This window comes from Protopterus annectens, chromosome 14.part0 (assembly GCF_019279795.1).
Source record: "Protopterus annectens isolate FY-2018-M chromosome 14.part0, PAN1.0, whole genome shotgun sequence".
NCBI classification, from domain to species: Eukaryota; Metazoa; Chordata; order Ceratodontiformes; family Protopteridae; genus Protopterus; species Protopterus annectens.
In genome coordinates this window covers 903572538-903599892 of record NC_056748.1, presented here as the reverse complement: position 1 = coordinate 903599892, position 27355 = coordinate 903572538, and the positions used below count along the sequence as shown (strand labels likewise).

The window sequence follows — 27355 nt, the reverse complement described above, 5'->3', positions numbered from 1 at the left end:
AGCTACTTAAACTTTTATCTTAAAAAGGTATTGTGATGTTAATGCTAGAAACAAAACTTTCAGTCATCCCATTGGCACAGTAGGAACATACCTACCTGTAATGACAGCAACAAGAGTTCAAAGTAACAAACTCATAATTTGAAAGACAAGGTATCCAACTCCTGATGCTCGCTAGGGGAATGTGGGGGTGGACCACATTACACCTGTATTTACTGCTGGAAGCTGGGTAAATATAGGACTCTGACTTTTAGCCAAATGAGTATGTGGACATACCACCATTGTGCACAGGTGCAAAAGCAACTACTGTCTCTGCACACTCAGCTCTGTCAATGTAAAGGGAGAAAATGTCCGATGACAACGAGCACAGCTTCCAGTATAACATTGTGCAGTATTGCCATGAAACCCGTTACTTGCCAAGCCTATCTTACAGCAGTTGGAAGGTTGATGTGTAACCATCACTGCTCAGACCCACTGTACTACACCAGACAAGTAGATCTTGAAGGAAAAACTAGCAAGTACTAGAGGATAATTAAACAATGTATGGGTGAAGGAAGGAGAAAAAAAAACTGAAAATGTTTAATGTTAAAATGGATTTCAACAATATGACAGAGAGAGAGATCTGTATTCATTTATACAAACAGATTGGACTACAAGAGCCCTTACTATCCCAACCTGCTTACAAATTAAAGTTAAAGATAAAACACGTACATGTTTACAAGTTCAAACTAAAAAAGTCTAAAGTAATCATAACATATACAGGGTCTAAAGAAAAACAGTGCAAAACATGTTCTACTTGACTAAAGCACCCTCGCCAAACATTAAAATCACAGAGCTCTAGAACTACAGGCAACCACCATCTAAAAACTACAGTACTACTTAGCAACATAAATAAGGTTTTTCATGACCGCAAAACATACCTAAACATTTACCAATACTGAAGTAATACAAAATAAAAGTTATATACCACCATAACTACGCATCTGTATTGTCTTTTTGTCCTTCCTCGCCTGGTGGGATCTTGGATCCGTAGCTCCAGCTCCTTCCCTTATCCATAATCCTCCTCACCAACAGCATAATTTTTAGATTGAGTTGTCCCCCCTTCACTCTGCAGTGTGTGTACAAACAGCTATCATATAGAAACACTGAAAAAAAAATATCGGAGATTAACTAGACAAGTTTGAGAAACAAAGATAAATGAGATGGAGGTGATTAGTCAGTCAAACAATACATTTACTCCTCTGGTCAAACTAGGAGTCTTGGGAATTAGAAAAAAATGTGAAATAGGAAGGGTGATGGAGGAAGGCAAGTTGAGGAATGACGAAAACAGACAAAACAGTTGTATAGTTATGATAAGTATATAACCTTTATATCTCATGCTGTCTCTTTCACCCATTCCTCAACTGAATGGGCAGAGTCCCCAGCTAGAGAAAACCTAGGGTGGTCCTCAAGGAAGGATATTCTGGAGCACAGCGAAGCCAAACGCTGCTCTGTTCTGAGTTAAGATATCCAATTTGTAATGAGCAATAATGGGTAGACCAATACGCAGTTCCACAAATGGGATCTGCAGAAACATTAGGCCAAAAGGCAGAGGATGTGGCGAACAACCTGGTGGAATAAACCCTAGTAGGTCTGGGAAGTGTTAGTCTATTTACACTCAGTAAGTCTCTTGGCTAGCCACCTTTAAAGCACATTTTCCCAGTCTGGCTTTGGAAAAGAAAATAAACAGCTGCTCCGATTTTCTGAAATCTTTTGTTCTGTTACAGAACAGAAGTTGCCTACGCACATGTAAAAGGTAAAGCATGTACACTCCTTTATTGGAAAATTTGGAAAGAAAACAGGAAGGCTGACTGAGCTATTCATTGTTGTTTCTGAGGTCACCATAGGTACAAAGGAATGATTTGTGTAGAGAAAAACCCTGTTTTTATGAAAAATTTAACATGGTGGCTTACATGAGAGTGCCTGGAGCTCAGATAATAGTCTTGCTGAAGTGAATGCGACCAGAAAAATATTTTTTCAAGACAAAACTTAAATCTGCTATGCAGCTGGCATAAAAGGGGACAGGGTCAAAGCTTGTAGGAAAATATTTAGATCCTACAGTGGAGTAGGGTCTTTGATGGGGGGGGGGGGGGGAGTTAGAAAGTAGCTTTAAGAAAGGCTTTACACAATCCAGATGAGGCCAAAGAGGACTGGTCATGTCCTATATAAAAATTTGAGATAGATGCAAGTTGAATCTTTATTTTTTATGGTTGAATAACTAGCATCACTGTTAAAAATGGAAGCAAATCCAGAAGAGCTGAAATGTGTGCTGAAAAGGGAATCCACTTGTCTCTCGGCAACCCAATGGGAGAATCTTTTCCACTTACTTGTACACCTTTCTCGTGGGTTCCTTCTGACAAGATGTAAGGATGCGTCTGACTAGGAATGAAAACCTGGACAGTCTAGACATCACTGGAAGGGGAGAAACCACATGGTCACCGTTTCAGGTTCTGAATTTCTGGATGACTTATTCCAAATGGGTGGGAGTGAAGATCCTGTGTCAGAGCTAATAACCGGGAGGGGTGGCAACAGGAGGTACTGCATGCCATGGCAGAAGTAGGGCAGTGGATGTATAACTTCTTCCAGCACAGCTAGCTGGAATTTTGTAAATAATTATGCATCATTTTCATATCAAACAGATTTGTACAGATGCTCATGCTGAAAATGTATTTGTTAGGTTTGCTTGTATTAAAATGCATCAAAAGTGCACACTGCCAGAATGAAAAGAAATGTAAATGTATTATTGTGACTGAATTCTATGTTTATATTTTAACAGAGAATACTGGGGCAGCAGAGGTTAACCAGCTAGCTAACTTTAAGAAAACTAAGGGAAATGTAAATGAGCTGTTAAACCGGCATCCCACAGTGCTGAACTAGACCATGGTGGGTCTTTAAGAAACCTGTGTTCATTAGCTCAGTAAAAAGAGGGGAAGCCCCAGGCACTGCCATAAACATTTAGAGGTGTACTGTAGCAATCTATGCTAAATTCTTGTCTCAGCTTCTGTGATACTGTAAGAACCTAGTGTCAGGTGAGCAGATAAGGTCATTCTGCAAGCCAGCTTGAAAATTATATTTTATAGGGAGTAATCTCGGAGTATTGAGCATTCTGTTTTGGGGAACCTGACAAGAAAGACTGCTCACGTATTTCATTGTGCCTTGCTCTATCAAGTAAGTTACTAGGGAATAGTAATTCTTCTAGATTTAGTCAGGAATATAGTGAAGCTTAGTTTAGAGATTGTTTTTTTTTTTATTTGTACAAGTCTGTCCATCAATGTTTTTTTCAATATTTTCTATGATTTGAACTCTGTGGTTTACTGTAAATATATATTTAGTATCTACTTGTTCTTTTATTATTAAACATACTTAAAATGTTTCATTGTGGCTGGTCCTTTTTAGAAAGAATTAAAGCTTTGCAAGTGTTAATATTTATTTGGTGACACTGTGTGGGCCACTCCAGAAGGCCTAGCTGCCTTGGTCAACTACTACCATTTGTATTAGTATTAATATTACACAATATAACCGAACACGCTTTGTTAAGGGTGTCAGAGTAGCTGATTGTGAAGTGTCTGGTGGTGTTAACTACCTTATACTCTGGCCAAATAGGGACACAGCAAGTAAATCTGTGTTGGCCTTTCCCATGTAGGGGTGTGTGTGTGTGTGTGTGTGTGTGTGTGTGTGTGTGTGTGTGTGTGTGTGTGTGTGTGTGTGTGTAAAAAAATCAAACCACATTGTATGTCAGCTACTTGGAGCAACGACATCAAGCACTGGGCTTATAGACAGGGTGCTGGACGTCTTGGCTTAGACATTCGGCTGAGGACCTAACCTCACAGCTGTATCAGGGTGGAGTCTTATTGGAGACCTGGAGGGAGACAGACAGAGATCCAGACCCTGGACTGAGTGTGTGTCCTGTGCACTCTTAGGGGAAATTGTGCTTGAAGCAGAGGTCTGCACCTGGAAATACTGAGTGTATCCATTTGTATCCAAAATGCACGTCCCTCTCTAGTGTCAGTGGTGAGGATTCAGACTCCTTGATTACTGCTCAGTGTGGGAACATCACATATTGGTGAGCAGTGGTGGATATTAAACTTCTGTAGCTTTTAAGTAGTCGTCACTAAAGGTGTACTGTCTAACAGCCACAAGGTGAACATTCAGCATTTCATTTCACAACAGTTTTATTTATTTATTTCTTGTTAGTTTAGTCAGCGACAGCAAGCAAAAATGTCAGCAGAGGATTATGGCACGCTGACAAGAACCAGCTGGCCAAGGTGTGTGAGGCCAACAGACTGGTGTACGCCAACCTGACTAAAGAGGAAATGATTTCAGCTTTATTCATAGCTCAGACCAGCAACCAAGAGGATAACTAGTCTGGTGATGGGAATTTGCAGCTCTCAGAAACAGGACAGTTCACCTTTTCCTCAAAGAACTTAAAAATCCGTCTGGAGTTAAACAGACTTGAACTGGAAGCCAAAAGTTTAGAATTAGAATCAGCAGAGAGAATGCGGCGTTTGGAGCTGAAGAAAAGGCGAAGCAGCGTCAACATGAGAGGGAGATGCTGACTCTTCGCCAGGGTCATGGAGGTAATGGGGAAGGGAATAACCGCACCCCAGAAGTGACAAAGGTCAGTACATTTCTTCCACAACTTACAGAGGGTGATAATTTTGACAGTTTTATTCATGTATTTGAAAGAGTATGTACACAGTACAATGTCGACCAAGGGTTCTGGGTACGGTTCCTGACCCCCGTACTCCATGGTAAAGCTGTAACTGCTGTTTTTTAAAATTGTCTGATATGGATTGTTTAAATGATGATACAGTCAAACCGAAAGTTTTAAGTTAAATACTTGAAGATTACAGAAAGAAAAGTTTTGTGAGCATATATGCAAGGCAGATGAAAGTGTGTGAGATTACATTGCTGAGTTAAGCAGTTATTTTCATACGTAGGTAACGGATCACCACTTTTGAAGGGTTGGCTGACCTAGTGAGGAAACAAGCCCTTATCTCTTTGCCTGAGGGCATAAGAATCTGGTTGGCAGACCAAGAGTGCAACTCTACAGATGAGTTGGAGAAAAATGGGGGATCTCTACTTAGCAAGCAGGGCATCACTGCACAGGAAAGGGATACCCAGTGCTGCACATGAATAGGAGGGAACCCATGGTGAGCAGCCTAAACCGCCCCAACAGAGTAGCAAGTAACAGGGGAAGCCACTAGTTCAGGTACACAGTCAAGATCAAGGGTTAAATATTTTAAATGTAACCAGTGGGGCAATGTAGCATACAGATGTCCATGGAGGCACGGTGGGAACAAATGGTGGGGGAGCCAGCAAGTGCGAACAGTATGTCAGTGGTAAGTTGTCTGGAGACAGCTGGCGTACCAAACTATCACAAGAGGTTAAATCTTATCTTAGTGGATGGAAAACAGGCCACTGCTAAGAGAGACAGCCTCTGACAACCACTGTGAAGCCTGCAGTGGTTAAAGAGGAGCAATACGTGCTTGGGCAGTCAACTCCAGTCAGAGCTTTAGGAAGGACCCCATTTCAAATGCCTTTGGCCAGGGTTCACCTTGACTGGGATCGTGGAAAAAGAAGCAGCAAGTAGGTGTGTTTGAAGAGATCCCTGCAAATGTCTTGATATGGAATGATTTTGATAATGCAGTACCTTGTGTGCATGCAGTTACATGCACTCAGGCTTGGAGACAGGTATGTGGGTCTGGCAGCCTGGGGTGACCCAGACAGATACCACACCTGACGTCAGGGCTGCTGATGTGGCTATTTCAGGGAGGGAGCTATCCTATAGTAGTGAGCTTGAAGGAGAGCCACAGCTGCTGGCAGGTACTGATGTTCCCTTGGACAGAGAGACTGCAAGAGCAGAGGTGAGTCGTAGTACTAAGGCACCGCTGTCAGAGGATACCACTCTTCCTGTGAAGGGGAGCTGGGAAGAGTCACAAAAGTAGAGCAGAGACAGGCTCAACTGTCAGACCATACACTAAAAGGCTTGAGGGAGTTCACTAAGGAAGCATCCGACTCTTAAGGAAAAGGGGAATCTGTATACTGGAACAAAGAGTTACTCTACAGAAAGTGAACCCTTCAAGGAGGGCTAAAGGGTGAGGTAAAACAGCAGTTGGTAATGCCTAGAGCCTACCATCTGGCACTTCTAGCTTTAGCCCATGATATTCCTTTTGCAGGTCATGTGGGCATAAAGCATACCAAGAGATGTATTATGCAGAACTTTTACTGACCTGGGATTTCAAGGGATGTAACTGAGTACTGCAGGACCTGTGAGCAGTGCCAAAAAGTAGTTAAGGCAGCAGACAAGGTCAAAGCTCCTTTGATGCCTCTACCTGTAACTGAGGAGCCATTTCAAAGGACAACTATGGATATTGTGGGGCCTCTTTAGTACCCCAGCTCCACAAGAAGAAATACATCCTGGTGGTAGTAGATTATGCTACTACATACCCCTGAGGCAGTCGCTCTGTCCTCCACTGAGGCAGAAAAGCAGGCAAATGCTTTGTTAAAGATTTTCAGCAGGGTAGGTTTCACAAAAGAAATACTGACTGACAGAGGTGCCAATTTCATGTCAGACCTGCTGGCTTGTCTGTGGAAGCACTGTGGGGTGAAGCAGCTGAAGACCACCCCCCTACCATCCTCAGACTAATGGTCTTGTGGAAAGGTAACACTACACACTCAAGACCATGCTACGGGAATTTGCAGAACAGTTTAAGAGGGAGTGGGGCAAATATGTGCCCCATCTGTTTGCTTACATATAGGTACCCCAGGAATCCACAAGTTTTTCACCCTTTGAGTTGCTACACAGGCAAAGGCTGAGGGGGCCTTTAGATACGATTCATGGTAAGTGAGAGAATGAGTGTGAATTCCACAAGACGTCGGTTCAGGCATATGTCCTAAACCTCTGGACAAGGCTCAGGCAGCTCATGGCCTTGGCCGAGGAGAACCTGACAGGAAGCCAACAGCAGAAAAAGGTCTGGTATGACAGAAATGCTCGAGCCAGACAGTACGCTGTGGGGCAGCAGATTATGGTGCTCATTCCTGTCAGACACAATAAACTGTAGGCAGCTTGGGAAGAACCCTTCAAAGTGGTAAGCAAGGTCAGTGATTTTAACTACATGGCAGAACTGCTAGGCAGGAGGCATGGGCCCAAACTGTACCATGTTAACATGATGAAATCATACCAGGATAGGGAGGCGCTTGTGCTATTTGCAAAAGGAGGCAGGAGGAGTCTGAGGGGGATCTATGGCTAGAGACAGCCAGCTGGCAAAACACCAAATTATGGTGGAGCCTAGGGTAGCAGGCGTATGATATGACAGTACAGCACTATATTGGGGTCAACAATGCCAATGTAGATGGGCGGTCAAGACAAGGTATGCGGTAATGTATTCCCATATAGGCTCATTCTTCTCAAGCAACATTTCACAAGGGGTACTTGAAAAACTAGCCTGAGTCTTAAAAGGGAGAAGAGGTGTGACGATAGGAGGTAATGCCAGCCATGCCAGGAGAAACGGGCAGTGGATTTGTAACATATGCCAGCACAGCTAGCTGGAATTTTGTAAATAATTACATGTCATTTGTATAGCAAACTGACTTGTACTGATGCTTGTGCAAAAAATGTTCATGTGAGATTTGCTTCAAATTTATCAACAATGTGCCCTGCTGGAAGGAAGAAAGATGTACATGCATTATTTTAACTGTTTAAATGTATACATTATAACAGCATATACTGGAAGTGTAGTATTTAATCTTAATCCACCTGATTTTGCAAAATACTCTTGAAATTAAAATTATTTTATGGGTTAAACTATAAAGATGCCATCTCACAGTTTTTAATGGAGCCAGAGACGCAACGTCTGTGCTAGAGAAAAGTTTTATGACTTCCAGCAGCTGCACCACATCTGAGAAAAGCTCTATTTGTGTATATGGTAACACATGTGCTAAAACCCTGGTAGCTTCTAGTGATGGGTGATAGTGTGGGAAACAAGAGTCAGATGACCAGATCTATGTGATGTCATTCTGTACAGAAATGTTTTAATATTGGAGGACACTGAAGTCTCAGCAGCATTACTGAAACTAGCGCTTACCGTAAACAGATATTTAGTAATTTCTTGATCTTTTATTATTTAGTATTAAACATATTTAAACGTTTCCTTGTGGCTGGTACTTTTTTAGAAAATATTTTAGCTGAGACTATATGCATATATTTGGTGAGGACTCTGGACACCCCTGAAAGCCTTGCTGTTTAGTCAACATTACCATTTGTATTATTATTCATTTCACACAGTATAATTGGGTATCTTTGCAAGAGTCTTAGGTAGCTAGCTTTGTAGTGCTTTGTGGCAGTGATGACTACTTTATAGTCTGGGCAGAAGGGGAAATCACTAGTAAACTTGTGCCAGCCTTCCCCAGGTGTGTGTGCATGTCAGCTACCTGGAGCAGGGACACAAAGAGACAGACTGGGGGAGAACTTGGCTTGTACATTCGGCTGAGGATTTAACTCTGCAGCTATACCAGTGGGGAGTCTTACTGGGGGTCTGGACCGATATAGAGAGTAACTAGCCCCAGGACTGAGAACGTTCCCTGGGTGCTCTTAAGGGAAACTGTACTTGATGCAGAGAGGTCTGCACATAGAAATAATGTGTGTATCCATTTGTATTTTAACTGAATGTCCCTCTCCAGTGTCAGTGGTGAGGATTCAGGCTCCTTGATTACTGGCCCAGTGTGGGGACGTCACAAACATCACTTACATAAAAGTGCGAATTCCACTGACCCATCAAATTTTAGACCTACAGCTCTTCTTTCCCCACTTTCTAAAATCCTTGAAAAGTGCATTCATACGCAGCTTCTCAAACTATTAATCCCTGAAAATCTTCCGACTCCAACCAAACATGGGTTTAGGCAAAACCACAGTACTGTCACTGCCCTCCTACATTTTACTCTAACTGTAGCTGAGGCTAGGGACAACAACCAACTTGTATCCTTGTCTATTCCTTGATCCCTCAATAGCCTTTGATACAGTGCCACACGACAAGTTAATATCTAAATTACCTAACTAAACCTACTTCCACTCTTAACTGGTTTCTCCAGTTACCTCTCCCATAGACTACAATCTGTAAAATGGCACACTTCCAACTCCCTCTTCCCACCTATCAAATCTGGAGTCCTCCAGGGCTCTATCCTGGGACCCATCCTGTTCAACATCTTTACTAAAAAGCCTCCATACATCCTGCAGCCACTCTTCGCTTATACAATACGCTGACAACTCTACAATTACCTCCTTCGCTAACAATATCTCTCTCCTCCACACATTTACAAAACTCATTCCTGTCTACTGAAAGACTGCTTTCAGAAAACCAGTTTATAATAAATCCAAAAGAGAAAACTTCTATTCCTCCCTCAAACACTATCCCATCACAAATCCACCTTTACCATCATACCCCTTGACAATACCACCATTAATCCAGAATCTCACATTAATCTGCTTGGCACCATAACTAACAATCAATTAAAATTCTACCTTCACATTCAGCAGAGTATTTAAAAAAAAAATCAAAAACTGGGATTACTTTACAGAAATAAGGAATTCCTCACCTTTAACGCTAGACCTTCTGTGGCTCAAGCTTTCCTCCTACCTTGCCTACTCAACGCAACTCCACTTCTCACAAACATTCAATCTTCTTTACTCTCCAAGCTTGACTAAGCCTAAAACAAAATGGCTAGATTCACCACAAACCTGCCCTACAACTCTTACCACTGTCTTGCACTAAAGCTAAATTGGTTAGAATTCCCCAACTCCTACTATCACAGCTACAAATAAACACATTCAGTACTCTACAAACCTACTGCTTGTAGCTCCTTGTCCTCACTCACAAACCTACTGCTTGTAGCTCCTTGTCCTCACTCACATCCAAGTATATGCCTAACAGTCCTCTTAGCAGCTCCAATCAACATCTCCTTGACATCTACAGAAACATAGCCAAGAGAAACATAGGTAAACTCCTATACAAACATTCGGTGTCGCACGTCTGGAACAAACTCCCCACGTATGTAAGAAATATCTCACACCCAAAACATTTCAAAGAAGAGCTTAAAACACACCATTGTATACACATGACTCTGGCCCTGTCTAAACCCCACCTGACCTACCAGTCTCCAGCAAACATCTTTTATTTTACTACCTTTCTTCTCTCTGGCTTAACTCCAGTTCTTTTCTCCACTTTCACAAAGATGAAATACCAGACTTAACCTAGAGTGTAGTTGCATGTACAATACATACATTTTATAACATTTTTCCACAATCATACTATATGTAAATACCCTTTACAAAACAGTCTTATTTCACTCTTGATTTTCACCTTTTATGTACATCCTGACTACCCTGTACATGATGTCTCTGTCTATTGTAACTGTTTAGACAGTCTTAGTTATAACCACTTTTTTAATGATTTCTCTTTATGTAACTGCTTAAGTACTTCCTTATGTTACCATACCTTCACTTTTTGTACATGGCTTTGTATTTATCTTCTTGTTTTTATTAACAATTGGAGCTTTTCTCCTTGGGTCTCCACTGAAAATAGACTTCTAACCCAGTTGGATCAACCAAGTTAACATATGTCAAATAAATAAATCAATTAAATAAATCAAGTGTTTATTTCTTTTAAAATAGAAAGTGTAAAAGCACATGTGCGAAAACGAGGACACATATCCAAATCTTCTTTCTTGCTTCAAGTAATAAATTCCAGTAACAGTTGAGTTGAATCTCTTTATTCACATAAAAAACAGGTACAGGGATAAGCGCTTTCGCTAGATTAGCTTCATCAGATCCTACCACACTCTCAATATAATAGCACCTTATATAGTCAATTTTGTTTCATTTAATTTGATAATTGGCGTTAGTTAATTGACAAATAAATATAATAATCAAAGGAGTCAAACATTGTACTACAACTTGTTAAATACATCTAGGACTGCAAACATAGAAAGAATCTAAAACTTTGTGACATATAACATATTATATGAAAAGACTATCTAAACAAATATATAAAACATTTATAATACACTTATAAAAAATTATTCAATTATATGTATTCTAAAATTTATGAATTCATTAGAATATAGTAGGTTATATTTTACAGTTAATGTAAAATACAGTTAGTGTAAAATATATATGAATGTATATAAATTTGTCACAACAGATGTATGATGTGTAAATGAATTAATGAGTAAATAGATAAATAAATAGGTATATGTATATATAGAGTGTGTGTATATGTATATATTAGGAATATTAAAATATATAAATATGAATATGGATATATATATGAAAAGGGTAAATGGGTATATTGGTCTTAAATATGAATATATGTTTGAAATTATATTAAATATGTAAAATGCAAAGTAAAAATAATACAGGTAAAGTCATATCAATGTATATATATGTCAGACAATTGATAAAGGTTAAAATATTAATAAATATAAATATGAATGTAAATATAGATATGAACATAAAATATAAATATATAAATAAATGTGAATATGTACATGTATGTATATTCTATAAAAATGTCCTAAATGATGAATGTATATGTATGTGTGTGTAAATGTAATGCAAAATTATGTGTACGTATGCAATGGTATATAAATAAGTAAATACTAAATCAGTTATAACAAATAGTAAATGTAGCTATATAAATGCGTGTATATGTGTGAGGTTGGTTTCAAATGTTACTTAATATGTCTGCGTTGTCTGAGGTAGGGTTAAAAAATTGCTATGTTACAATATATCTACGAAAGTTGTCCAAACAGAAGGTTATACTAAACCATGTGGACATTGCAATTTTTGCTCATAAACTGACACCGATCCAACTTTTATACACCCAGATTTGGATAAAGATTTCCATCTTACTGCTGATGCCAACTGTATGACCTGTCATGTTGTATATCTGGCAGTATGCACCACCTGCTCCTCAATCTACGTAGGCAAACTAATCGTTGCCTACGAGACAGAATGAGAGAGCATTGTTATAATATCAGGAAGAGAAATTTAAACAATGCTTTAGCTAAACACATAACACAAGCAGACACACATAAATTGACATTTAAGGTGTTGGAAGTGATTGTACCAAACAAAAGAGGAGGAAATATAAGATGTCATACAGAAGGCAGAGAAAGTGGGTGGATAATTTTACTCGGGGCTGATAAAGGACATGGCCTAAATGAAAGAGCCTCAATTAAACCCTACCTCAGACAATGCAGACATATTAAGTAACATTTGAAACCAACCTCACACATATACACACATTTATATAGCTACATTTACTATTTGTTATAACTGATTTAGTATTTACTTATTTATATACCATTGCATACGTACACAATTTTGCATTACATTTACACACACATACATATACATTCATCATTTAGGACATTTTTATAGAATATACATATATGTACATATTCACATTTATTTATATATTTATATTTTATGTTCATATCTATATTTACATTCATATTTATACTTATTAATATTTTAACCATTATCAATTGTCTGACATATATATACATTGATATGACTTTACCTGTATTATATTTACTTTGCATTTTACATATTTAATATAATTTCAAACATATATTCACATTTAAGACCAATATACCCATTTACTCTTTTCATATATATATATATATATATCTCCATATTCATATTTATATATTTTAATATTCCTAATATATTATATATTTTAATATTCCTAATATATACATATACACACACTCTATATATACATATACCTATTTATTTATCTATTTACTCTAATTCATTTACACATCATGCATCTGTTGTGACAAGTTTATATACATTCATATATACAAATCCACAGTGCCTACGAAAGGAAAAACTCGTTGTTTAAATAAAAAACTGCTTTATTGTACAATCCAACATTAACGCTCCTTCTAAACATACGTTTTTTGTCCACCCTGGACTTCATCAGATAAATGTCTTCCACCCATTATTACATTTATATACCTTTATTCAATTAATTCATTAAAACCAAACCAATAGAATACCTCAAGTACTTTCGAATTCATCAAATCAAATTCATTGAAATAACTCATGAATATTCATTAGTTAAAACCAGTGTACATTCATATATATTTTACACTAAGTGTATTTTACATTAACTGTATTCATATATCCTACTATAGTCTAATGAATTCATACATTTTAGAATACATATAATTGAATAATTTTTTATAAATGTATTATGTTTTATATATTTTTTTAGATAATGTTTTTTCATATAATATGTTATATATGTCACAAAGTTTTAGATTCTTTTTATGTTTGCAGTCCTAGATGTATTTAACAAGTTGTAGTACAATGTTTGACTCATTTGATTATTATATTTGTCAATTAACACCAATTATCAAATTAAATGAAACAAAATTGACTATATAAGGTGCTATTATATTGAGAGTGTGGTAGGATCTGATGAAGCTAATCTAGCGAAAGCGCTTATCCCTGTACCTGTTTTTTATGTGAATAAAGAGATTCAACTCAACTGTTACTGGAATTTATTACTTGAAGCAAGAAAGAAGATTTGGATATATGTGTCCTCGTTTTCGCACATGTGCTTTTACACTTTCTATTTTGATTTATTTACACTAGTGCTAGTGCGTTAACTCGTCTTGTTAGCCAAAGCTACTCTGTTTATTTCTTTTAGGTTGAAAGGGAGACCTTGCCTAAGACTGGGTGCCTGAGAGGAGAATGCATGTGCAGTGCTGTGGAGTTTGATTCTGAGAGTAACAAAAGTTGATGTAGCTTGGGAGTAGTATCGCAGGCTGTACGAGGAGGTGTTTTGATTAAGTTTAGCTGCACGGGGAGTAAATGTCCGGAGTTGGAGTAGTCTGCATAGTTGGCATTTCTGTCCCCCTTTGTTCGAATTTTCTCCTACTCCGACACTATACAGGTCAAATAGGTTGTTTCACCATCTGTATTACTTATGCCCAATAAACGGGTCCCCACTTCCTTTTAAAACATTTTTTTCCAACAAGTTTGCATACAGCTCTTGCTTAATCCTACAGGAAGCAGTTCCATCGTCCACTTTTCAAATGGATTTATAAATTCTCTCCAAGTTCTGTCTATCTATCCCTCTTCCACTCCTTGGGAACATTCAGATCATTTATCTATGCTCATTACATCCTATCTACCCCCCAACAAGGGAGTATCATTCATTGCCATCCTGCACTCAGTCTCCCATTTTTGCAGTAAATATGCTAACCCTGATTGGCCCTAGAGTAGTTCCTCAAATCTGGAGCTGCCATACCCCCAACCCCCACCCCGAGGTGTCATCTTACTGTAATTCATGCCATACCACAGGAAATTTCTTCTTTCTTTCTCAAGATATTCCTATGGTTTACCTTCCACACTAAATCAGAAATGCCTACTACCTCCCCTTAATTTTACCAGGGGCACTACAAACATTTTAGAGTATGAATTTTGTCACAATCCAAAAAAATATCTCCATTTACTCATTTAACATTGCCAAAACAGTGTTGACAGTTTCAGTTTAAGTCTTTCTTCGTGAATCTGTGTTCTTCCTTAAAATCCAGGCCTCCAAGTATCCACAGTATAAAATGCCCAAGTAGACATGGTGTTGCTGAACTAACTCTTTTTGTAAATGCATAGTGTATTAAGATTTATTTCATTTTTCATCCACTTTATACTCAGAAATCTCAGAAAATTCACTTACCATGAAAAATCTTTAAATGTTCTCTTCTGGACTAGTTAAGTGTAGCATTGTATCATCTGTGACTAGTGCAATTTCTTGAGAGTCGCTGCATTCAAAGCTAACCTCAACTTTTAAGCTAAGGGTTCTAAATATATAACATAATATTTGTGATAAGGTAAGTTAAATCTTCAAGTTAGACTACAATTTATTTATTGACATTTGTGTACCAAGAAAATCCAAACAAGCCTAGAAAACCCATTTTCACAGAGGCCTTGAGAGAAAAACTTACAGATCATAATCAAAGATACAAAATAAGATAAGTTCCATACACAAGATAAGGTCTAAACATCAGTGGCAGCAATTCAAGAAGGAGAAGGGCTTACTTTATATAGGTAAAAATACCAAAGTATGTTTATTATGAATAAGACAGGAAATGCAGGTAGACAAATGCAGCTAATAACAGAGATTGTTTGAGGGGAAAGAAGGCAGATAAGAGCTTAGCAAGTGCAAAGCCAAGTCTTTGATAAGTATTCTTTACAGCAAGTTTGAATGCTTCTAGGTTTGGGTTAAATCTGATGGATAGTGGGATGCATTAGCTACAATATGGAAGTATAGGCTGAGGCTAGAAGATTTATTGGGCTTGTAGATGGAGAGAAGTTGTTTGTTGTCTGAGAGGAGAGGTCTATTAGGAAGAATGTTGAGGGCAGGTTTGTTGACGGCTGGACAGTTAGAGGGTTATGTGCTATAGATAGCTGTAGACTGCTGAAGTCAAGGAGGAGTTTGCACCAGTTTAATGAATGGATTGCAATGCAGTGAACAGTGAAATGATTTGAGTTAGTGGCAAACTTTGCAACTTTATTATTTCATGTTTCAAGTTTAAACTTTAATGTGGTTTGGAGATTTGTATTGAGTGAAGTTCTGTATTGGTGCATTTTTCTGACATTATTTTAGATGCAAAGATTGAATTTGAGACCATTGCCATTCCTACAAATTTTGCACATTATTTACATTTTATTTAGTTAGATTTTGAGGTTTTGTTTATGTCAGTGGGTTTTTAAGAGAATAAGCTTTTTTTTTGGTATTAAGAAGTTAAGCATTACAAAGCTAGGTCTCAATTAAACTGATGGGTTTTTGAGTTGTATGCAGGAGATGTGGCAAAGTACTATAGGCACTTAAGTGTCAAGTCATCTGCATACTGGATGAGTGAGGCTAGAGAATGCAATGTGGAGGTTACTGGTAAAAAATATTCAAAAGGAGGCGTTCAAAGATGGAACCTTGTACTCCAGTGCTGTTGGGGAGGTAAGGGGAAAGACAGCCTTGCCATTTGATTGACTGATGCCTACCAGCTAAGTAGCTGTGGAATTAGTTCAGTGCAGCAATCAATAGATAGACCAATGCTAGAAGAGCTATTGCAGGAGTTTTAGGCGAGAAACCATCACAAGCCTTAGAGAAGTTACAGAATAATGCAGAGCAAGCTTGCCTGCGTCTTTCTTTCTGTTCACAGTGTCTACGATAAACTAAAGGGCAGCAGTTGCACTGTGGGTAGGGTTAATGCCGTGTTGAGTAGGGGGGTCAGTTGATTTTGTAGGATGTGCTGAAGCAGTTGGGTGTTGATGCATTTTTCCAATACCTTCATAAGGGGTGACAGTAATGCTACTGGACAAAAATTAACAACTTCAGTTGAGCTTCTGCCTTTGTGAAATGGGATGATTCATCTTTTTTCTTTATGGGAGAACATGGAATTCTAGTATGGATTTATTGATTTGGAAACTGGGTAGGCTATAGGCCACCAGCATCTAAGCATATTTGTGCAACCCACTCCAGTTTTGTTACTGAGACCCTGTGACGTGTACAGGGTGGAGCACTTTTAACAAAGAGATAGGCCAAGGATTATGTGGAGGAGGTATGTTAGTTGAGGATTAATTTACTGTTGACTTTTGTCCATCACAGACATGGGTGAATTTGTAATTTCACATCCAATGATCAAGGTTTCTTTTGAATAGGGTCAAGGATGAACTCTGCTCAACACAAATGGAGAGCTTATTCCATAGAGCAGGGATCCTTTGAGACACAGAGCTATTCCATAGAGCAGGGATCCTTTGAGACACAGAGCTGTTCCACCAGCATGTCCTATTTATGTCACAGGCAAAGTTCAAGTACCTGGATGGCTTTATCAGCTAGCTTAAGATACTCTGCAAGAAGACTGTCAGAAGCAAGACACAACAGTTTTAATAACACTTTTTTTTATCATAGACATGGGAAGTGTTTTGAGGGTAGAGGAGGAGGGACAGATGGTGGAAGAGCTACTTGGAATGTAATCTATTGGAGACTGTTTTTAAGTAGGATTGTGGGACAGATGAAGTGAGGAGAGATATCGGAGAAGTGAGACAGGTGGGATTGGATTAAGGTTATTGATTTTAAAGGATGAGACGAAATCAATAAAAGTAAGTAATAAACAAGTATGCAGTTTGTTGAGGTGAGATATTAAAGGGATTTCGGTCTTTTTTGGTACCCACATTTAATAAAGAATTAATAGATGACTACATTTTTGGGTTACACTTACAATTAGTGTGAAGGAGAACATAATACTGTTTTTGCCTTTTACTTTTTTTAACTAAATTACGAAGTTGCCCGAAGGTTAAAATATGTTAATTTTTCAGGTTTCTGCCACTGTTTGTAAACTTTGTCTCTATTTTTAACACAAAGCAGGGCTACACTATTAAAGGTGTTCAGGAATACTATGCTGAAATGGATTTTAGCTTTGTCTAGGGCTAGAATTTTTAAGGAGGACCAGACCATAGATAGTAATTTATTACTGAATGACTGCAGGTTGAGTTTAGATAGGTTAAGGGTTACTTTTAGTTCACAGTTCTTAGTCTGATGGGTATTGCTCTCTCTGGGTTTAAGCAGGGAAATGATCACTTAGAGCATCAAAAAATGTACCGGCAGTATTACATTTACTGGGTTTGGAAATATCCAGTCAAGGATGCTATCCTTTTATTATCTGGTTGGGATTTTATAAGTTATGTAAAGCCAAACAGGCTTGCGCTGAAGGACGGGAAGAGTAGTCCGAGGGACACAGGGTTTGCCAACTGATGTTTACATCAGCTAAGATGATGGTTTCTTTACAGATTCTATTACTTCTTGGTATAATTAGCCTCTCTAAATTTAATTTGAAAGCTAAAGCCTTCTGACTGTAGGCTTTAAGGATAAATGACCCCTTCACATACTGGTGTACAGTCACATAAGAAATTTGTTTAAAGTGGTGTGGCTATATTGTGAACAGAAACCATACCTTGTAAGACAAATCTGTCAAAAGAATGTGCATGTATCCTTGCAACCAAATAATAACCATACAACAATACATCTCAACTACTGTGGAAGGTAATCAGGAAGCAGGCAAATATAAGCTCTGTGGAGAATGGAAAAATGCTACTGACGCACCGAATAAAGAATGCAGACAAGTCAGAACATTCAAGGACAAGACAACAATTGTACAGTGTGTAGCAAGGATTCAATACACTGAACATGGAGACAGTTTGGTAGCAGTTGAGTAGGAACAACATGAAGCAAGACAACGTTCCAAATTCAAGTTGCAATCTGAGGTAAAAAAAAAAAAACTGGGATGAAGCTGGAAATTAGATGCCTCAAAGTGACTAACAGAACATAATAGTTTGAAAAAATAAAGGAAATGGAGTGCAGAGAGGGGCCAAAGCTGCATGTCAGGAACAATACAGTCAACATAGCAGGCAGAAGAGAGAAAAGCAAGGTCAGCATGAAGCAAAATTAAATTGCACTCTGGCAAGGGCATGCAAGTAAAGAGAGAGAAAGACCTAGATAAGACAATCTGGGCTAAAGCTCAGTATAAACATGAGACGACTAATAGTTTTATAAAGTTTTATTCAGATAATTAAACATTTATTAAGCAGCAGCCAAGTGACCAGAAACAGACTGAAGGTTTTTACTTCTCACCTCACAGGCGAGGTAATGCACATTTTGTCAACTGTCAGACTCTAAATGTATGGATTACTGCAACATTTATATGCTTTCTGAATGAAGAGAAAACCGACTTTTGAAGGTTATAGAACATATTTAGAAAACAGACAAAAAACCAGAAGACTGTCTCAGTGATTTCATTGCAGAAATAATTACTTTAACAGGTAGGTGTGTGGGTCTCAAGTTACCACTTTTATAACACTGGGAGACTATTATGGAGCAAGCACTCAATACTTTTCTTGAGGATAAGAAAATCTGGTTAAAAGTTTAAGAATTTAAACATTACTGAAGTGGGCAAAAAGCAAGTATTTTGTCTTGCTAGCACTGTATAATTACAAGACAAGAATCTATCCAAGGCATGTGTTTGGGGAAAAAGGGAAACCGTTGGGAGCAGTCAAAATATTCACAGCAGATGTCACATTTAAAAGGGAAAAATGCTGGAAAGTATATGCCAAGCTCTTGAGATTAAATGTTCCTAGCAAAACCAAATGAAACACGTGTAGTTCAAATGTCCACAGAGACAAGCCAGAGTCAAGAAAAAAAAAGCCAGTGGAGAAAGCCAAGAGAAGTAGCAACATGGTAACTGTAAGCAGGTAGGGGGATAAGCAAGTGGCAGTGTTCATTGATAATACAGCAAACACTCAAATAGGCAATGCGACCAAGCAGAACACTAAGAAGCTCAACCATATCACCCAATACTGGTGGGAAACTCAACATTACCTCTTATTAAGCAGATTTCTTCCAAATATTCCTTTAACACCATTCCAGTCATCTAAACTGTTTTTAAAGGTTACCTGGATACACTCTACTTGAAATTTAACAGCAGCCTTTTTTCCAGAAACAGTAAATATAGTGCCATCTGGTGCTGTCTAATGCCCGATTACGTTCATGCATTTAAATGAGCCAGGCATGGAGAGAACAGTATGGGGAAGGTAGTGGGGTAGAGATCCAGTACATATCAAAACCACAAAAAAGACAGGCTGGTTATGAGGTTGCTTTGGGCAAAAAGACAGTAGCAGCAACCCTGAAACAGGGCCACAGCTGTCAAAAAATAAGGAAAGGCTTGTTTCATGGAAAGAACAAGATGGTTAGTAACAACAAACCTGAATCCAAGACACAGTTTCATATTTACCTTCACTAAGAAGGCTCAAAACAGACATGATGCACGCACAGCTCTTGGATCCCAACTTAAATGGCTTTAGGGAAGAAGGAAGCAGGAAAAGGGATTCTTGAACTTGTAAGGCAGGGGGAGTATCTATACTGGAAAAACGGACTACTGTACAGAAAACTGACTCTTAAAAGAGGTTGGTTAGAGGAAGCAGTGCTGCACTAGCCAGCAGGTAGTCTCAAGGGCATACAAACAGGCACTTAAAAAAATGATGTAGGCTGTTTTGTACATGTTCATATGACTGTGAAGCCCACCAGAAAAAGGAAACTTCCTCAAAACTTTTATTCTCCCCTCAACGCAAAAACAATGGCAGAGTAATGTAACACAAGTAAGAGGTGACAAAAAGTTAACATGGCAGGAGACAAAGCTAAGGCTTTTTAACAACTTTAATAAAATTACAGTGCAAGACAGGCACACATAAAATAAAAAACATATTAAATACTTTTACATCCGTTACATATAGGTTATTATAACAATTAAATACAACTTTAAAATTACTCAATTCCTGCCTTCTCTTAAAAGCAAGCTCACTCCTGAATATTACACTGCATTTACTGTTGCCACACATTCCATTTCTCTTTGTCATTTGCTCGTTCCCATTTCTAAACATCACATGCCATCAAACCTCCAAACTTTGCTACCTACCAGAGAAAAAATTCTTTGAAGTCTGCTTGGGATATAAAAATACTGACGTAAACACTTTTACGCAAAAATCCTGAACCTTCAGAACTTTGTTATATACTTGGGAGCCATAGATATAATCTCCCATTGTTGCCTTGTACATTGCTTTCCAGTCTCTCTCCCCAATTTTTTTAACAGTGGCTTCTGTTCTAGATTCAACTAAAAACTCACCAGATCAGATGTTTGACATAAGACTCCCTTACCCCTTTCTCTTTTCCTACACTCTGATTTTAGTCCCTAGTAGGGAAGGTTCGCTCTAACCTTTCAGTCTGAACTTCTAAAGCTAAGGCTTTGTAGGTAGTTTTACTCATTAACAAGAAACCATTTTAAGACAATAATGCAAGGATTCTTAGTACCTCATGCACAAGAGAAAGGTACATCTTGGTGGTGGCACATTATACTGCTAGTTATCACTTGATAGTGGCTTAGTCCTCTACTACAACAGAAAAAAAGAAAACAGTAAATTAATTTTCAAGCATTCCAGTTTATAAACCAGTATAAAATTGTCTAGCTCAACTTCCAAAAACATGTTACACACAAAACACTATAAACATTATACAAAAATGCATACAAACCTCATTATTTTTTCAAAGTTGTTTGACTGCCACTTTTCCTTTAAATCACCTTGTCTTTAGCAGTAGCCAAATTTTCAAAACACCAATCAAGCCCAGGAGGACTATAAGCTTTGAGATGTAACTGCTACTGAAATTCTTAAATGTCCAACAAAAAACAACATCCCCTCAGGTCTATGGCATAGAGAGATTATTCCCAGATTATAACATCAGGCAATCTGAGTTAGACTAATGGTAAAGGCACATTTGGAGCTGGAAAGTGAGGACTGAAGTGTACAGCTGCTGTCAACTCTACCATGATCACATGTAGTCTCAGCTGGCAACATGAAGAAGAGGTCAGTGGGCCACTGCAAGGGAGGGGGATATTCCAATGGGGCTGGGCAGGCCATGGTAAACCACCCAGCTCTTGCCATGGAAGGGTTAATGGGATAATACAGCACCTCGGGCAAGAATAAAATGAGTCACAGGACTCTCACTTACCTTGTTGATGCCAGTCTTGTACCCCTACTAGGAACAAATGGGGAAAAGTATGGAATCCATCAGACAGGTTCAGTGGGAGGTTATAAATATTATCCCCCTTCCTCTCTATTTGGCAGTTTCTAAACAGTTTCCAAGAATAAGAAGAAAAAAAAAACAATTTTGTTTTTTTTTTTATTTATATAGACAACACTGGCCATTCATTTTCTTCTGCAGCTCTTTCACTTACATACAGCACCAGGCAAGAAATACAGTTAGGACTTAAGGAAGGAGCTTTACCAGATGTTTTTATCTAGGTCTGTCAGAAATATATTTATAGAATTTTCAACAACCACATGTAAAAAGTTCTTATTCAGTTACTGATGTTTGTCTCTATAATACTACTGGTTATTAGCATTCTCAAAAAGGCTCAAACTTATGCCCTTTTAGGGAAACTAATACTGCATCTCCCTCACTTGTCTTACATAAACTATACACAAAGAATCTTACAGCTCTTAACAATGGAGCTGATCACTCCTCCATGAACACTACAGTTATACCATGACCCCCCATTAATATTCCAAAACGTGCACGCTGATTGGCCAGCGTGCACGTTGTAAATAGACTTATACTAATGGAAAAAGGTCCGGTCACCCAGACTTTTTCCATTAGTATAAGTCTCTTTTAAAACACTGTCTCGCTATGTTAAAAGAGTTTAACATAGTGACACAGATTTTAAAAAAGCAATGGAGATCTCTGTTGCTTTTTTTAAAGCTGTCTCGCTATGTTAAACTCCTTTAACATAGCGACACAGTGTGTAAAAAGCAATGGAGACCTTGCTTTCTCCGTTGCTTTTTTTTTTTAAACCTGTCTCGCTATGTCAAATGGGTTTAACATAGCGAGACAGCTTTAAAATAAGCAACGGAGATCTCCGTTGCTTATTTTATAGCTGTCTCGCTATGTTAAACCCATTTAACATAGCGAAACAGTAAAAAGCAGCGGAGATCTTGCTTTCTCCGTTGCTTTTGGCCACAGCTCTGATGTACTGCGTAGGCATGTGCAGTATATCAGAACTGCCGAGGATACCAGACAGCTGCGGAAGGGCAGCAAAGAGGCATTATACAATGCCACTATTTAAGAAAATTATTGCTTTTCTTAAATAATGTCATAGTATAATACCAATAACCCACTTCTGGGTGTGGGTATTGCGGGATTGCATTACCCACACCCAGGCGTGGGTTATTGCTATAGTAATGCCCATTCTTATTTCAGTTTGACCCTAATCTCGTCAGTTATCAAGACGATCTCATCTACATCTGTGATAGGTTTGTACAATGCATTATCAGCTACAACTTTTACAAATACAGATTCTATACAGAACCTTTAATAATTTCTCTGAAATAAAAAAAACAAAACCTTTCTGAATACTCCGAACACATTTTTCAACTCTTCCTGCTTGTAAACCTTATTAAATTTATGACCTGTCTTTTACTACACTGCACTAAGTGTGTTGGGGTGCCCACTTCTAACATTCACTACCTACTCAAAACTACACCATGGCTCTTCACTGTATGACCTCTAATTGTGTTTACTTCTGGCATTCAAGTAGTTGTTACTCTTCACCTTAAAAACATTTTTTAGCCTAATGACTGAGATCTTTGTATTATTCCAATATCCAAAAACAATTACAAACAATAAAGTAGTAGCTGAAAATTTAAGGGATCAGGCAATTCCAGTAGTATTTTTTTTTTAAAAAACTGCAAAGAATTGTCACCTTCCCTTCAACACAGTGAATTGTCAACGTACTGACCACAAAAAAATGATGAGGCCAAAAAACCCTGAATAAAACAAGAACGAGTCTTGGCATCTTGTCATAAAGAAATGTGCAACAATGACGGCCACTGCCACTGAAGTTATCCAACAGATCTACCTTGAAACAAGAAAACTGTGACACAGTAATCATTTTTACAAAATAACCACTATTTCCTCAGCACTGAAGGGGATTTTCTCAACTTTCCTAAGGATTTCTATTAAGGGCAAACTTTTTTAAAAGGATCATAAAGTAATTTAACGTCCAGATTGGCCAGAATACTATCCTCATCTACAAACACTTTACCAGCCTTGTATACAAAAATCAAAGGCCTCTCATTTTGTATGGTAGAAAGACTTTTTATAACCATCTACAGGATAAACATGTCTGTCTTTGCACAAAAACTATAGGCTTGATGGGTTTATTCTGAGCCTTATGGAATTCTGGTATACTCAAACAGGGGGAATTCTACGCTTAGAAACTACATAAAACATACAGCAAGTTTTATTTATTTTTTAACAGATACCTGTACAAATTGTTAACAGTCATACAATATACGTCCAAATGCATAATGAAGTAGACAGCAACTAAAAAAAAACTTTTTGATGTAATGTCCAGTACCTATAACATTACAACCACTCTCCAAGTATTTATAACTCCATGTGTTCTCTCTGCAGCTGGACATCTTAACATGCATCTTTACTCCACAGTTAAGTTATAAAAATGGTAGTTCAGCAAGCTCTTCCAACAAATCATTATTGCGGCTGTCACAAACAGATTCTACAAAATGTGGTCTAATACCTTCAATCCTCACTGGTATCATCCCATTATCTGCTTGCTGCCAGTGCTTTTTAATGAAGCAAAGCCTTAATGAAATCTAACTGACAACCAAATGCCCTACCTACTGGGACAGGAAACTTTATACATTCATTAAAAATGGTGACTGGTTTATTAGAAAGATTACAATAAAACAGCCTCCAATTCAGAGTAATCCTCCATACTGCCTTTGCTACATTTAACTTACAAAAAAAATGCTTTTTCTCCACTGGGGGCTTGCTAGAGTTATAAAAGGTTCTCTCCAGTACAGAAAAACTACTGTTGTATTCTGGCATCCGCCACAGCCTTTCAACAAGATTTTTTTCTCCTTAAGCATGACTGACTGTTTACTGGAGTCACAGATGCTGCCTCTGCCATTCAATGATAATCTTCTTTGAATTTATACTGCAAAAGTAAAACACAACTTCATCTTCACCTCAATTGGTTATATTAGAAATAATGGCAACTTGTGACTAGCAGTTTTCAGCAGAACTTGTGCCATCCTTTAAATTAGACATACAAACATGCATCACACACACATTTTATATATATATATATATATATATATATATATATATATATATATATATATATACATATACATATACATATACATATACATACATATATACATATATATACACACACACATATATATACACACACACACACACACACACTTGCTATATAATATATGTGTACATCATACACACACACAGTCATAAATGTGCAGTGTTGCAACAAGATACACAATCACTAGTACTTGCACTTTGCAAAACTATAAAATGAAAAATACTCCACTACAAATACACAAGTAAAGAGACTACTTTTCTACATCACAAAGAAATAAAGACAATACAAGTAAAATAGTGGCCATTTTCTATGCCCTCCCGAGACAATATTACAGTAAAGTAAGAGATCTCTCAGGAGTGGGCATGCCATCCGGCTGCAGCATTGGCCTCACACCACCATCTTTGTTTAGTTTGCTATTTTCCTGTAATCCCTTTTGAGCACTGCTTATATATTTTACACACACACACACACACACACACACACACACACACACATTGGCCTGTAGGCGAAGATCAAGTTTACTGCAAGCATGTATGTTATGTACATATGCATATTACTGGGCAAGTGAATTGTTGTTGTTTCTTTCAGCTTTTTCCCGGTTAGGGGTCGCCACACCGGAACTCCGGTCCGCTAATGATTGGCAGTTGATTTTTATGTACCGAGTTGCCAGCCCCAACGCACAACCTTCAACGAAGGCACGCCCATTCACGCATGTCTCCACGCAGAAGACGCTCTAGCTGAGAATCGAACCGGACAGCGTCTTACTGTGAGGCAACAACGCTACCACAGCACCACCACCACCGGGCAAATGAGTGAGTGAGTGCTGGAATTTAGTATTGCACGTACTTTCAATCATAAAAAGATCAAGGGCACAGTAACCAAACAGTACAAAGTACAGCTGCTCCCTTTTCAGTGTATGTTGCAGGTGGGCAAGCCCAAATAAACCCCCCTACATTTACAGCACCCATGCTACACAATGCTAAAAAAGGAACTAAACTCCCAAACTCAATCCCATAACAATCCTGCAGAAATGTTATGTACTTGTTCAATGACCAACTGACTGGATTATTATTATGTATTTGATAAACAGTCACATCGAGCAAAAGGGGGAAATTTGTATTGGTATACTTATAACACACACTCACTGGTGCTAACACATCAACTCTCACTCATAATTCCATATACTCTAAAACAACAGTCAGGGTTATACCCACACTGAAGTGATTTTTTTCCCCCATCCCAGTCTCTCTATTCTCTTCTCAGAGCACAGTTTGAAGCCATATAATCCGAGAGAGACCTTTCAAGTTTCCAGAATCTTCATCCCACCACACTCTTGCTGTGCATGAAAGGCATCAACTCGGCTTGTTCACAAGTGACCAATTATAGTCAATCTGTTTAAGTTAGGCAAATGAAAGCTGCCTGTGATTTTGTATAGAGTGATTTTTTTTGCCACCGATATGTTACTTTTATCCATGTAAGTAAAAAAATGGAATATTTACTAGTTTGCTTACATAGCCTTGCATTTTACATAATCTTTGTCATCATTCATATAAAGCACATGGCAGCTGATGTGAAACTTTTTTTTTTAATTTCTACAAGTCTTTTGGGTTTCTAATACCACAGCTGGAATGGACCCCATTACTAAGTCAAAGTATGATTAAAGTTCATGAAATTAGTATTGTTTCAATACCTGAGGTTAGCCAAAGTGTTCTTCACAACACCCACAGTGTACACAGAACTGACTCCTTTTGCAATTCATATGGACTTACATGTACTGGTAACATATCCAAGTACGACTGCAAATTCTTTTTAACAAGAACCATTGCTCCTAATACTACTGGAACTGTCTGGGTATCCTTCTTCCACACTGCTCTTGTTTCTGCCTGCAAATATTGGTATTTTAGGACTTTGTCTCTCTCTGTGCATAAGACACTGTAGTCACTGGGCACACAGAATTCAATCAATGCTAGTTTTGTCTTCTTTTCATGGATTAGATCATCTAGTTTTCTTATATCTATTTTTTGAACTGCTGGTAATGAGGATCCCATGTGATATAAACTTAATCATTTTCTATAATGCTTTGTTGCTCATGTTTCCAATGTTTTTCAGTTACTTCAATATTATGAAGTTTGCACAATCCCCAGTGCAACAGTCTTGCCACATTATTATGCCGCATTTCAGTATACAGTTCTTCTGCCATTAGTACATCACAACTAGCAATAAGAAGTGTGACCGTTTCCAATTCTGTTTCACAAGACCTACATTTATCTGCTCTCACATATTCAATGCAGTTTGTAAACTAACATGTACATAAGTTCACTATTTTGGGCCGCCAATACTAACTTTTCAGTTTTTATTTAAATTTACCTCTCCTTAACCATTCCTGCATTTGATACTAATCAGCAGGACGTTGTTCCAAGAGTTTTCTGTATTTGCAACTATATTTAAGCAATAACAGACGACGTGGTGTGGTATACTGAAATTTACCCGTGGGTGGTGTGGTTTAATCATGAGGGCG

The 27355-nt window shown here is 38.0% G+C and overlaps 1 protein-coding gene across 5 annotated transcripts in view; it reads right to left on the bottom strand.

Moving 5' to 3' along the window:
- The window catches only part of IDE (insulin degrading enzyme), a 3524264-nt gene that overhangs the window by 3469277 nt on the left and 27632 nt on the right, over positions 1-27355 (bottom strand). The window lies entirely within an intron of this gene.